This window comes from Saccopteryx bilineata, chromosome 3 (genome assembly GCF_036850765.1).
Source record: "Saccopteryx bilineata isolate mSacBil1 chromosome 3, mSacBil1_pri_phased_curated, whole genome shotgun sequence".
Taxonomy (NCBI): domain Eukaryota; kingdom Metazoa; phylum Chordata; class Mammalia; order Chiroptera; family Emballonuridae; genus Saccopteryx; species Saccopteryx bilineata.
Window position 1 is genome coordinate 117260458 of NC_089492.1, and position 13964 is coordinate 117274421.

Genomic DNA, 13964 nt, shown 5'->3' on the forward strand with positions numbered 1-13964 from the left:
AGTAATGACATAGTGAAATTTACTTACCTTAAGTCTGTTTTTCTAATACCCAGATGTTAGAAAATTTTTTGTATATTATTTTTCATTTTTCTACAATTAGAAGTTCTGCTTTGTTTTGTTATAATTTATAGAAATGTTCTTGAAACAATTTTTTTTTTAAAACGGACAGAGAGAGTCAGAGAGAGGGATAGATAGGGACAGACAGAACGAAGAGAAATGAGAAGCATCAATCATCAGTTTTTCGTTGTGACACCTTAGTTGTTCATTGATTGCTTTCTCATATGTGCCTTGAGCGGGGAGCCACAGCAGACTGAGTAACCCCTTGCTTGAACCAGTGACCTTGGGTCTAAGGGTGAGCTTTTTGCTCAAGCCCGATGAGCCCACGCTGAAGCTGGCGACCTCAGGGTCTCGAACCTGGGTCCTTCCGCATCCAGGTCCAATGCTCTATCCACTGCACCACCGCCTGGGCAGGTGAAACAAATTTTTGATAGAACATATTGTTTGGTCTTGAAACATTTGAATTGAATGCTGTAAGTCAAGTGTAGAGGTGAAGTGTTGAGTCAGGGCTATTTAGGTTAGAAAAGGTGAGTCTTTACAATAGAATTTGTGATTGATACCAAGTTGTATAGGTAGGAGAGTATAGTGCAGAATGAATAACAATTTCACTTTTCTTAGGGTGTTTATTTTTCAACTAAATATGCTAAGTTGTGATATATAATATATGACAAAACTGTGTCTGAAATTTTCTATTAAAATTCTAAAAAAGGCATTTAGGACTAGAAGAAATTTTGTAATCATTTTTATTATGATGGTTTTAGTATACTTTTTAAAAAATGTAATGTTCAAGGTTTTAATATTGTTATTTTTAGGAACTTATTTAAGGAGTACTACTTCACAGAAATAACTAACTAAAACCAAACATTTTCAGTTAAATAAAATAAATCACAAGTTACAATAAGAAAACAGGTTTTATGGCCCTGGCCGGTTGGCTCAGCGGTAGAGCGTCGGCCTGGTGTGCGGGGGACCCGGGTTCGATTCCCGGCCAGGGCACATAGGAGAAGCGCCCATTTGCTTCTCCACCCCCACCCCCTCCTTCCTCTCTGTCTCTCTCTTCCTCTCCCGCAGCCAAGGCTCCATTGGAGCAAAGATGGCCCGGGCACTGGGGATGGCTCCTTGGCCTCTGCCCCAGGCGCTAGAGTGGCTCTGGTCGCGGCAGAGCGACCCCCTGGAGGGGCAGAGCATCGCCCCCTGGTGGGCAGAGCGTCGCCCCTGGTGGGTGTGCCGGGTGGATCCCGGTTGGGCACATGCGGGAGTCTGTCTGACTATCTCTCCCGGTTTCCAGCTTCAGAAAAATACAAAAAACAAACAAACAAACAAAAAAACAACAGGTTTTATTTACACATTTTTTCTGATTTCATTTTGTCAGTTTAGAAAGGAAAAGGTAAGAGGGCTGTAAATTTTTATGTTTTGACATTTTTTTATATACTTGATTTAGACTCAGTGTTGCATAGTTATACATTTACTTGAGTATATAGCTGTCCTTTATCTTGTGCTTTCTTTAATGGAAAAAAGAACAAGTTGAATGCAGTTAAAATTTCATTTTTAATAGATTGTAAACTTCCTTTTACTTGACAAATAAAAATACATTAAGCTTGATTGACATTTATTAAGATAAACAACTCTTTTTGCAGAATTGAAAATGATGTAAAAAAGTCTCTATTTTTCTTCATATCATTGTGTATATTAAGTACTGCAAACCAGTGTGCCTATTTTCTTGTGAGTTAAAGAAAAATATTAGATTTACATTTATATAAAAATTATCTAGAAAGTGAGTTAAATAAAAACAAGACCACAGATCTAGGTTTTGAAAGACCTAGATTCTAACATGAATACACCACAATTTACTTAAGATTTAACTCACATTATTTTTAGTTTCATCATTGATAATGTTGGGCATAGCTGCTACATCTATCTGCCTCACATGGAAGTGCTTTTCCCCCCCCCACAAATAGAATTTTTTCTTATCCACAGTAAGTCTGAATTTTTTAAACAGAGGTGACAAAGCAAGTAACCATCAATAGTCTTGACATCAACATAAGCTTTGATCCTGATTTTCCATTTTATGACCATGGAGCACATTTTGTCATGGGTAAGATCCATGCTGTGGGTTTAGTCAGGCAGTTTTTGTTCTGAATGTCCTCAGTAATTAGCTTAGATTTTCTAAATGCAGTTTTATTATTCTGTAGATCAGCCTGTCTCCCTTCAAATATGCAGTTCTGAGACCATCAGATGTGACTTTGTTTTGGGTTTGTTGTTTTTTTAAGCCAGAAAGAGAGACAGGAAGGGAGAGAGATGGAAGCATCAACTTGTAGTTGAGTCACTTTAGTTGTTCATTGATTGCATCTCACAGTGTCTTGAGTGTGGGGAGGGGAGCTCCAGCGGAGCCAGTGACACTGTGCTTAAGCCAATGACCATGGGGTCATGTTGATGATCCTGCGCTCAAGCTGGTGCACCTGTGCTAAAACCGGATGAGCCCACACTTAACCCTGCAGCCTCGGGGTTTCAAACTTGGGACCTCAGCATCACAGATCGACACTCTTTATCTACTGTGCCACCCACTGGTCAGGTGTTTTTTTCTAATTTTTTATTTTTCAATTACAGTTAATATACAATATTTTCTTAGTTTCAGGTGTACATTCCAGTGATTAGACGTTATGTAACTTACTAATGATCATCCCAATAAATCTAGTACCCACCTGACACCAAACAGTTACTAGAATATTATTGATGTTATTTGCTATGCTCTACCATGACTCTGCTGTAACAACCAGTTTGTAGTTCTTAATCCCTTCACCTTATTCACTCATCCCCGCCAAAACCCCTTCCCATCTGGCAACCATCAAAATGCCCTCTAGATCTGAGTCTTTCTGTTCTTCTTTATTTGTATTTTTATTTTTTTATTTGTATTTTTAGATTTATTTATTGATAGGAATGTTGTTCATATTTTTTGTCTTTTTTTTTTTCTTTAAAGAAAACTCTTTAACATTTTATGTAATACTGATTTGGTGGTGATAAACTTTTTTAGTTTTTCCTTGTCTGGGAAGCTCTTTATGTGTCCTTCAATTCTAAGTGATAGTTTTGTTAGGTAATCTTGGTTATAAGGCTTTGTTTTTCATCTCTTGAATATTTCTTGCCAATCCCTCTGGCCTGCAAAGTTTCTGTTGAGAAATCAAGAGAAGAGTCTTAATGGGAGCTCCCTTGTAGGTAACTGTTATTCTCTTGCTGCTTTTAAGATTCTCTCTTTAGGCCCTGGCCAGCTGGCTCAGTGGATAGAGTGTTGGCCTGGCATGCGAACATCCTGGGTTCGATCCCCAGTCAGGGCACACATGAGAAGGGGCCATCTGCTTCTTTTCCCTCCCCTCTCCCCTTTCTCTCTTCCCCTCTTGCAGCCAGTGACTCAAATTGGTTTGAGCATCAGGTGCTTAGGATAGGTTGGTTGATTAGAGCATTGGCCCCAGACGAACCCAGGTGGATGTCAGTTGGGGTGCATGTGGGACTGAGTCTATCTCTCTTCTCTCACTTAAAAAAAAGAATTCTCTCTGTGTTTAACCTTTTGCATTTTATTTATGATGTGTCTTGGTGTGGGTTTCTTTGGGTCCATCTTGTTTGAGACTCTGAGTTTCTTGGGCTTATAAGTCAATTTCCTTCATCAGGTTAGGGAAGTTTTCTGACATTATTTCTTCAAATGGGTTTTCAATTTCTTGCTTCTCCTTCTGGCACTCCCATGATGTGAATGTTGGTATGCTTGAAGTTGTCCTGTCGGCTCCTTACACTGTGCTTTTATTTGACTGCTGGTTCCTTTTTGCTGTTCTCAGGAAGAATGATTCAGAGTAAGTCAACGTATTGGCCCTTCAAAAGGAGCTGCCTATGACTCCACTGGTTTTTACAGCCAGAAATTATGGGGACTTCTCTTCCCAGCACAGAACCCTAGGCCGGGGGCCTGGTGTGGGGCTGGGACCCCTCGCTTCTTGGGGGCTGGGGTATCTGCACAGTTGAGAAATCCCAATTTTTATCTACCACACATGGGTGTGATACCAGCCTGTTTATGTCTCTGCCCCTGCTACTATTTTTGATGTGGCTTCTTCAAATCCCTTGTTGTAGGACTTCCATTCAGCTAGATTTCAGGTGGTTCTGATGGATGGTTGTTCTGGGGTTTAGTTGTAATCTTGATGTGGTTGTGGGAGGATGTTGGTACTGTATTTACCTATGCCACCATCTTGACTAGAAGCTGTGATTTTGGTTTCTTAAGTTCTCATGACTAGTGTTTTTCCAATATTTCTTAAACTGAACATACTTTCATGTCATACTAATTTTTAAAAGAATATGGATTAACCACTTTCTTACGTCTCCCTCTTTGCCACCTTTCATTAAGCACTTGTTCTTGCCGACTGCCACAGTGCATCTTATGGAGCCAAAAGGGAGGAAGTTGAGTGTGCTTTTTAAAAATACAAAGTTATAAGATATGGCAGTTATATTTTTTGTAAATTTTTAATGTATATTTAAACTAATTACATCCTGTAAAAATGTCACAAAGTATTATTATTAGTCTAGAATTTCAGATTCATACATATGTAATTAAAAATTAATTTTCTTGTACTTATGACTTTGCCAGAGTGTAATTTTAAATTATTTTGCTGAATAACAGAACAGCTTAGCTTAGGAAAACATAATGGAATATTTATTCAGCACAAGAAATTTTGTTCTTTCATCATTGCCTTGAAATATCCTTTCATACTATATAGTTAATTTTTTTAATTTATTGGGGTAACATTGGTTAATAAATTATACAAATTTCAGATGTACAACTTGACAGTACATCATCTATATATTGAATTGTGTGTTCACCACCCAAGTCAAGTCTCCCTCCATCACCATTATTCTCCCTCTACACTCTCCCTTTCGTGCACCTCTTGTCTCTCTTGTAATCCTCACACTGTTGTCTGTGTCTATAAATATTTTTCTTTGCTTAATTCCTTCACCTTTCTTACCCTGCTCCCCAGCCTCTATCCCCTTTGACAGCTGTCAGTCTGTTCTCCGTATCTATGACTCTTTTAATTTGTCTGTTTTGTTCATTAGATTCCACATATAGCCTGACCTGTGGTGGCGCAGTGGATAAAGCGTCAACCTGGAAATGCTGAGGTCGCCGGTTCGAAACCCTGGGCTTGCCTGGTCAAAGCACATATGGGAGTTGATGCTTCCAGCTCCTCCCCCTTTATCTCTCTTTCTCTCTCCTCTCTCTCCCTCTCTGTCTCTCTCCTCTCTAAAAATTAATAAATAAAAAAATAAAAAATAAATAAATTAAAAAAAAAACTAGCCTTATAAAAAAAAAGATTCCACATATAAGTGAAATCATATGATACTTGTCTTTCTCTGATTGGCTTATTTCACTTACATAGTTTTTTATAGTTAGCTCGTCTTATGTGGGAGAATGAACTGTTTCTTTTGAAGTCAACCAACTCAAATCTTGTGGAGTACTTACTATTTAAATGCTCCATGAATAGTTTTCTACATTTAAATTGTATTTAAATAACCTAACTTAAGTCTTAACTGTGTTTCTGTTCATTTAAAACAGTTAGTCAACCTTTTTATACCTACCGCCCACTTTTGTATCTCTATTAGTAGTAAAATTTTCTAACTGCCCACCGGTTCCACAGTAATGGTGATTTATAAAGTAGGGAAGTAACTTTACTTTACAAAATTTATAAAGCAGAATTACAGCAAGTTAAAGCATATAATAATAATTACTTACCAAGTACTTTATGTCGGATTTTCGCTAAGTTTGGCAGAATAAATCTTTATGAAACAACTTATAGTTAAATCTATCTTTTTATTTATACTTTGGTTTTTCCGCTACCACCCACCATGAAAGCTGGAACGCCCACTAGTGGGCGGTAGGGACCAGGTTGACTACCACTGATGTAAAATAAGTGTTTTGATTTTTAAGGATCTCAGGTGCTCATAACTGAGTCAGTTATTGATCATACTTTTTATTGACACCAATATCATTGTAGTCTAGAAAGGCTACATTTTGTTCTGTTTTGTTGCATCCTAATAGTTTTTCTTCATTTCCTACCTGCAGTTTTATACAGCTCATTCCTTACTATATTTAATGTTTATCTTTCCAACCCATTTTCCAAATTTTGGATATATTTCCTTGAAAAACTATGTAATATTTATTTTGTTTAAGTTTTCAATTTTATAAAATTGATATTGAGGTACAAATCTCACTTTGCTTCTAAATTTAATAAAATATTGGGTCTGTAAGACCTATTCATGTTACTTTATATAACATGCTTTTGACTAATGCAGAGTATTTTATTGTACTCATATAACATGGCTTATCTTTTCTGCTAGTTACAGAGACTTAGCTGTTCCTACTTCTACAAATTTGTACATGTCTTTCTATGACCTGATTTTTAGTTTCTGTGATAGTATATAAGAGTAGAATGGCTGGGGTTTTAGGGATATGCATATTTAATTTTAGTTCAGTGAAGCCAGATTGTTCTTACAAATGTTGTGCCAATTTACACTTGCATTAGCAAGATATGGGGGTTTCCATTTCTCTACATCTTCAGCACTTGATATTTTCTGATTTTTGTTCTTACGTGTGAAATTGCATATTGTCTTCATCTGCATTATCTGATTACTAAGCTTAGCATACGATGTTTAGTCATTCTGATTTTCTATTCTGTGGAGAATACCATACTTATAATTTGCCCATTTTTCTATTAGGTTTTTCTCTTTTTTGCTGATAATAGCACAAGGAATTCTTTATAGATGCTAGATATGTTCCCTTGCCAGGTTCAGGTGTTGGAAGCAACTTAGTCTTTTTTTTTTTTTTTTATTGATTTTTTAATTGATTTTTAGAGAGAGGGGAGAGAGAGAGAAGGGGGAGGAGCAGGAAGCATCAACTCCCATATGTGCCTTGACCAGGCAAGCCCAGGGTTTCGAACCGGCAACCTCAGTGTTCCAGGTCGACGCTTTATCCCACTGCGCCACCACAGGTCAGGCTGCAACTTAGTCTTATCATTGTTAACTTTTGTCTTGGTGTCCATGGAATGGGAAATTTCTCCCCAGTTGTTAGAGTTTGTTAGGCCTTGTTCTGTCAGTTTTACAATTTACATTTAGGTATTTCAGTTTAATTGGAATTTATGTTTTGATATATTATGAGGCATGAATTCAGCTTTTTCTCCAGCTAGTTATTAAGGGGAAAGGGTTAACAAATCCCCTTCTCTCTCTCTGGGGAAATTATCTTGGATTTACCTTTTTCTTTACACAATTATTTGAGAACTCCCTTGAGTTAAGATAAATATGGGATGCTAGCTATTTTACCCAGCAACTTTTTTTTCTATATAAAAAAAAGGCACAGGCTTTGATAATTCTGAGTAGGGTACAACTGGTAACTGAATTTGTTCCTTGTGCCGAGATCTGAAATGTGACATCTTCAGGGATTTTTAAAATATAGTGGTTTCTATGGCACGAGAGGCTTTTCTAAGGAGGTTGTTTTCCTCTCCATGTCATGTTTACTGTGCTGTTCTATCCTTCTGCCAAACTAAGTGACCTTTGTGCCAAGTTATATCCTTGTGGGTCTTGTGAGTATGAATATCTGCTGGGCATTAGAGTGGGAATGTAGTCAATTTTTCTAATACCATCTACTAAATAATCCAAATTCTCCCCACTTTAGTACCTACCAAGTTCCCATAAATGTGAAACTGTTTGGGGCTTTCAGTTTCATTGATATTTCAGTTCCTTTTCCTGTATAACACTGTCTTAATTAATATAACTTTGTATAGTGTCTCATATCTGATAGGTGAATCTGTATTGTCCTACTTTATTAAAATTAGCTTTTTGGGCCCTGGCCGGTTTGCTCAGTGGTAGAGCGTCAGCCTGGCATGCGGAAGTCCCGGGTTCGATTCCCGGCTGGGGCACACAGGAGAAGCGCCCATCTGCTTCTCCACCCCTCCTCCTCTCCTTCCTCTCTGTCTCTCTCTTCCCCTCCCGCAGCCAAGGCTCCATTGGAGCAAAGATGGTCCGGGCACTGGGGATGGCTCCATGGCCTCTGCCTCAGGCACTAGACTAGCTCTGGTCACAACAGAGCGACACCCTGGATGGGCAGAGCATTGCCCCCTGGTGGGCGTGCCAGGTAGATCCCGGTCGGGTGCATGCGGGAGTCTGTCTGACTGCCTCCTGTTTCCAGCTTCAGGAAAAATAAATAAATAAATAAATAAATAAATAAATAAATAAATAAATAAAATTAGCTTTTTGGAATATTTATTTGATTCCTGTATAAATTTTAGTATCACTTCATCAAGTTCCCTAAAACAGGCTTCTGAGAGTTTGATTATGTTTTATTGAATTAATGAATTAATTTAGAGAGAATTGACATGTAGAAAGTCAGATCATCCCATTCATAAACATAATTCCTCCATTTATTCAGGATATTTTTTTTATTTATTCATTTTAGAGAGGAGGTAGAGAGAGAAGGGGGAGGATCAGGAAGCATCAACTCCCATATGTGCTTTGACCAGGCAAGCCCAGGGTTTCGAACCAGTGACCTCAGCATATCCAGGTCAACACTTTATCCACTGCGCCACCACAGGTCAGGCTTTTTTTTTTTTTCTTTTTATTAGCCTGGGCTTGCCTGGTCAAGGAATATATGGGAATTGATGCTTCCAGCTCCTCTCCCCCTTCTCTCTCTCCGTCTCTCCTCTCTAAAAAATGAATAAATAAAAAAATTTAAAAAAAAAGAGAGACTGAACAGCTGATTGAAGACCTTGGGTAAGTAGTTGAGGCTGTTGTCTGTGAACTTTGTGTTTAAAGCCAGTTTGGAGGGCCTGACCAGATTTGCTACTACTATATTTCCCTGAATTAAACTATCAATTCAGTTTCAAAGTGACCCACCAAACTTAGAGAATGTGAGGAAAACAGACCAGGATCCACCTTCACTGTAAGCAAGCAGATTCAGTGAGAGTGGAAAGCAGATGGAAAACTGCATGTGTACAGTTTCTTCCAAACTTAACCAATCAGCTCACTCCCTGAGAAGCAGTAAGCGAGGGAGAAACCACATGCAAAATGAGAAAGGGGCACCAGAGTGTTATTCTGGAGAAGACGTCTATGTAGAAACGTAAAGTAGAAATTATATTAGATTGGGCATATGTTAGATGAATTTACACATTAAATTTGTCTTCATATGTACTTATTTTTTTGGTCTCTTTCTCAACTGAATATATTTAAAATGTTCCATTGATAGCTTCTCATGGTTTTATCAGTTATTTCTTATATCTTACTACAAGTTTTGTATTTATGCTTTCTGTTTATATATATCAAATTTCTTTCTGCAAATTTGAAAGCTTTATGTGCTATTTTTATTCTTGTGGCTACTTCTAACCCTTAGGGACAATAAACATAACTCTCAGTTATGTTTATTTTTGTCTACCAGTGTTTACAATGATTGATATTGCAGTCTTATAACAACACAAGAATGTTGGCCTGGTATCATTCTCCTGCTTTCCCCTCCAGATTCTTCTCCCTGTGTCTCCCATGCCCCTGTTGTTTCACCAATGTTGCTATCACTTGAAGTTTTTTTCTAGATTGTTATGGTTAATGTTTTCTTTTTAGTGTTTGCCTAGTTGAACAAATAATTTGTCTGAAGTTCTTATATATGTTTTATCCATTAATTTACATTTTAACTATCAAACTGGTACAATCACATGGTATAACAAAATTAAACTGTAATTTTTAGTAAGAATATGAAGTGGTCTCCTGCCTCACTCCAGAGCCCTGATTCCAAAAGCAGCCACATTTAACTTTTTTGCTATTCTGTTTTTTATTTTCTTGTTTCTAAATAATGTGTTCATTCTGCTATTTTTTGACTTACCAGTTTTAGAGGCTATTAACGTCTCTCCTTCTCTCCCCCCCCCCCCATGGAGGATTTGACTGCCTTACACACTATCCCATGTTTTCTCTTACCCCATCTTCCCAATATAATTTAAAAAAAATTTTTAAGCTAGAGATAGGGAGAGATAAGAAGCATTAACTTGTACTTGTGTCACTTTAGTTCATTGATTGCGCCTCATATGTGCCTTGACCCAACGGCTCAAGCTGAGCCAGTAACCCCTTCTCAAGCCAGCAACCTTGTGCTCAAGCCAGCAACCTTTGGGCTTAAGCCAGTGACCATGGGGTCATGTCTATGATCCCACAGTTAAACCAGCCAGGACCCTCTCTCTATCTCTCTCTTCTCCTCCCAGGCATGGCTGAATTACAGTGAGTTGGCCCTGGGCACTGAGGATGGCTCCATGGCCTCCAACTCAGGTGCTAAAAAATGGCCCCGGTTGCAATGGAGCAAGGGCCCCAGATGGGCAGAGCATCACCCCCTAGTGGGCTTGCAAGGTAGATCCCAGTTGGGGTGCATGCAGGAGTCTCTCTGCCTCCCCATGCTCTCACTTTAAAAAAAAAGATTAAAATACATAGGAATATCAAACTGTATGCCCTTAGTCATTTTAAACTTCATTAGTTTTTAAACTTTAATAATACATTCATAACCCAGCACACTAAAAAAGTTTTAGTTTTAAGCCAGCACAGTAAACCAGTTAGAAAGTAAGCCTCAGAGAAAAAGACCATAAGTCATTTAGATCAGTGGTCCCCAACCCATGGACCACTACCGGTCCATGGGCCATTTGGTACTGGTCCACAGAGAAGGAATAAATAACTTACATTATTTCCGTTTTATTTATATTTAAGTCTAAATTATGTTTTATTTTTAAAAAATGACCAGATTCCCCCTGTTACATCCGTCTAAGACTCACTCTTGACGCTTGTCTCGGTCACATGATACATTTATCCATCCCACCCTAAAGGCCGGTCCGTGAAAATATTTTCTGACATTAAACTGGTCCGTGGCCCAAAAAAGGTTGGGGGCCACTGATTTAGATAACATGTTTTTTAGATGGTAAATTAAAATTGATATTTTTATTGCCCCACCAATGCATTACAACTGTTTTTGTAATACAGTTGCTTCTAGTGGATTTTTGGATTCATTCTGGAAATTTTACAAGTTATCTCCATTCTGTTTGTCTCTTTAGGATTTAAATAAGACATGTTGAATTTCATTCTGTACTCCATATTTTTGTCTTGTGTTTTCCATCTCTGTCTCTGTGTGCTGCAATCTGGGTAATTTTCTTCATGTATATTTGCATGGTCACTCTTCAGCTATTTCTAATTTATAACTTAACTCATTTACTGAGGTTGCTTTAAATTTTCATAATTAAATTTAGATAATTATAATTATTTTTAAAATTTATTTTTAATGTATTAGGATGACATGGTTCCCCAAACCATACAGGTTTCAAGTGTACAATTCAAGATAATACTCTCTACACACTGCATCATGGACCACCCCAGCCCCAAAGTCTCTTTCTGTCCCTATTCCCCACCCATTTACCCTCTTCCCCTGACCTCCACTCTTACTTTTTCTCTGGCTATTGTTGTCTGTGTGTGTGTGTGTTTTTGGCTAATCCCTTCACCTTCTTTTATCCAGTCCCCTCATCACCCTCCCCTCAGACAGCTGTCCCATCTATTCCATGTGTCCATGCCTCTGTTTCTATTTTGTTCATCAGTTTGTGTTCATTAGATTCCACATATAAGTGAGATCATGTGGTACTTGTCTTTCTCTGCCTGGCTTATTTCACTTAGCATAATAATCTCCAGGTCCATTCACGCTGTCGCAAGAGGTAAGATTCCCTTCATTTTTATGGCTGTGTAGAATAATTATATTTCAATAATTATATCTAGAAGTACGTTTTTCACTCTGCTTGTTCATTATTGATTATTTTCATGCCCTTTATTTAAGCATGCCATGTTAATGTCTACAAGGACTTCAGTATCTGTCATCTTTTTTTTTTTTTTTTCCAGTGAGAGGAGGCAGAGAGACAGACTCCCACATGCACCTTGACTGGGACCCAACCGGCAAACCCACTAGGGGGTGATCCTCTGCCCATCTGAGCCATTGCTCTGTTGCTCAGCAACAGAACTCTTCTTAGTGCCTGAGGTGGAGGCCATGGAGCCACCTTCAGGGCCTGGGACCAACTCGCTCCAATCTAGCCATGGCTGCAGGAGGGGAAGAGAGTGAAAGAGAGAGAGAGAAGTGAAAGAAGGATTGATGGAGAAGCAGATGGGCGCTTCTCCTGTGTGCCCTGACTGGGAATTGATCCTGGGACGTCCACATGCCACACTGACGCTCTACCACTGAGCCAACTGGCCGGGGCCTGCCATCCTTAGAAGTTAAAATGTTTACTGTTTGTGCTGATGCTCACACATAGTGTCTGGCCTCTTCGTGTTCATGGTGACCTTTCTGGGCTTATTGCTTGTTGATCTGTAACTTCTACAGGCTAAAACTGGGAAGGCTTGATTCCACAGAGGATTCACTCTGCTTTAACTATAGTATGGAGGCATCATTATTCTGGGACCAACTAAGTCCTCCCTTGAAGGACTTGAGTAAATATAGATCAGGATTACTCTCACTCTACTCTCATTGGCCCAAAGCTCAGAATCTTGACAGCTTTGAACATCAATCCTCAGGGCCCCCATACCCCTCCCTTCAGCCGCAGTTTCCCAGCTCCCTGATTTTGATAGATTTTTGCCTGCCCCCAACTTTCTATGAGGCTCACAGTACTTTAATGTGTGTATCCCAGACAGGGTCTTACTGGCTCAGCAGGAGAGCCTAACATGTAGCCTGCTATAATGCCAAAAATAAGAACTTCCTCCAATTTCCAGACCCTCATAGCCAGTTATTTCAGGTTATACATTGTGAAAAGTCAATAAAGGTGTGTTTTTGTTGTTTCCTTGTGATGTTTTGTTTAATAATATTTTGTAAAAACCTTTAATTTGAAATTAACTGGGAAACTAAATACCCTTAATGGGATATGAGGAGAAAACAAGAATGAATAAAGGATATTAATACCAGAAAGTATACAAGGCATGCTTTTTACTAATAAATTTATAAACCAGCAAACATATACATTTCATATTATTGTCCCCACTTGCCACAGATCCTCATCGGTCCTTAAATTAAGAAAGACATTTGGGAACATCTGCCTTAAGGTTTAGAAAGATTCCGAAGTGCCTTCTGACTCAGAGAAAAAAGCAGATACATGTATAACAGTGTAGTTTTATATTTTCTTTGTAGTCTGTGGCAATAGTGTTTAAAATTTTTCATCTATACATGGTACATGGCAACTAAAAAACTGATTGGAAAAATTCACTGTGCAACCATTGTTTTAAGATTAAATGTGTACGACTTTACTGTTTTCTTCTATTTGTATGAGAAGCACAATTATATCAACCAAAATGAATTTATTAATATAAATGGGTAACACATTTAAAACTTGTTAATATTCATTAAGTTCTAAATAATATCTACTTCATTGAGCTGTTGAGAGGATACTGTGTTAAGCACTTAGCAGAGCACCTGACATATAGAAAGGGTTCTTGTTAAAGGTGACAAGCGCTGCCTGATCAGACGGTGGCACAGTGGATAGAGCGTCAGACTGGGAGGCAGAGGACCCAGGTTTGAACCCCGAGGTCGCCACCTTGAGCATGGGCTCATCTGGTTTGAGCATGGCTCACCAGATTGAGTCCAAGGTCACTGGCTTGAGGAAGGGTTCACTCGGTCTGCTGTAGCCCAGGTCAAGGCACATATGAGGGCAGTCAATGAAAGGCTAGGGTGCTGTAGCAAGGAGTTGATGCTTCTCATCTCTCTCCCTTCCTGTTTGTCCCTCTCTCTGCCTCTCTCTTTGTCTCTATCCAAAAAAATAATTAAAAATAAAGGTGATAGGCCTGACCTGTAGTGGCACAGTGGATAAAGCATCGACCTGGAACACTGAGGTTGCCGGTTCGAAACCCTGGGC

At 38.7% G+C, this 13964-nt stretch overlaps 1 protein-coding gene across 1 annotated transcript in view; it reads left to right on the forward strand.

Moving 5' to 3' along the window:
* Positions 1-13964, forward strand: part of SANBR (SANT and BTB domain regulator of CSR) — a 108795-nt gene that overhangs the window by 27966 nt on the left and 66865 nt on the right. The gene's annotated exons all lie outside the window — the stretch shown is intronic.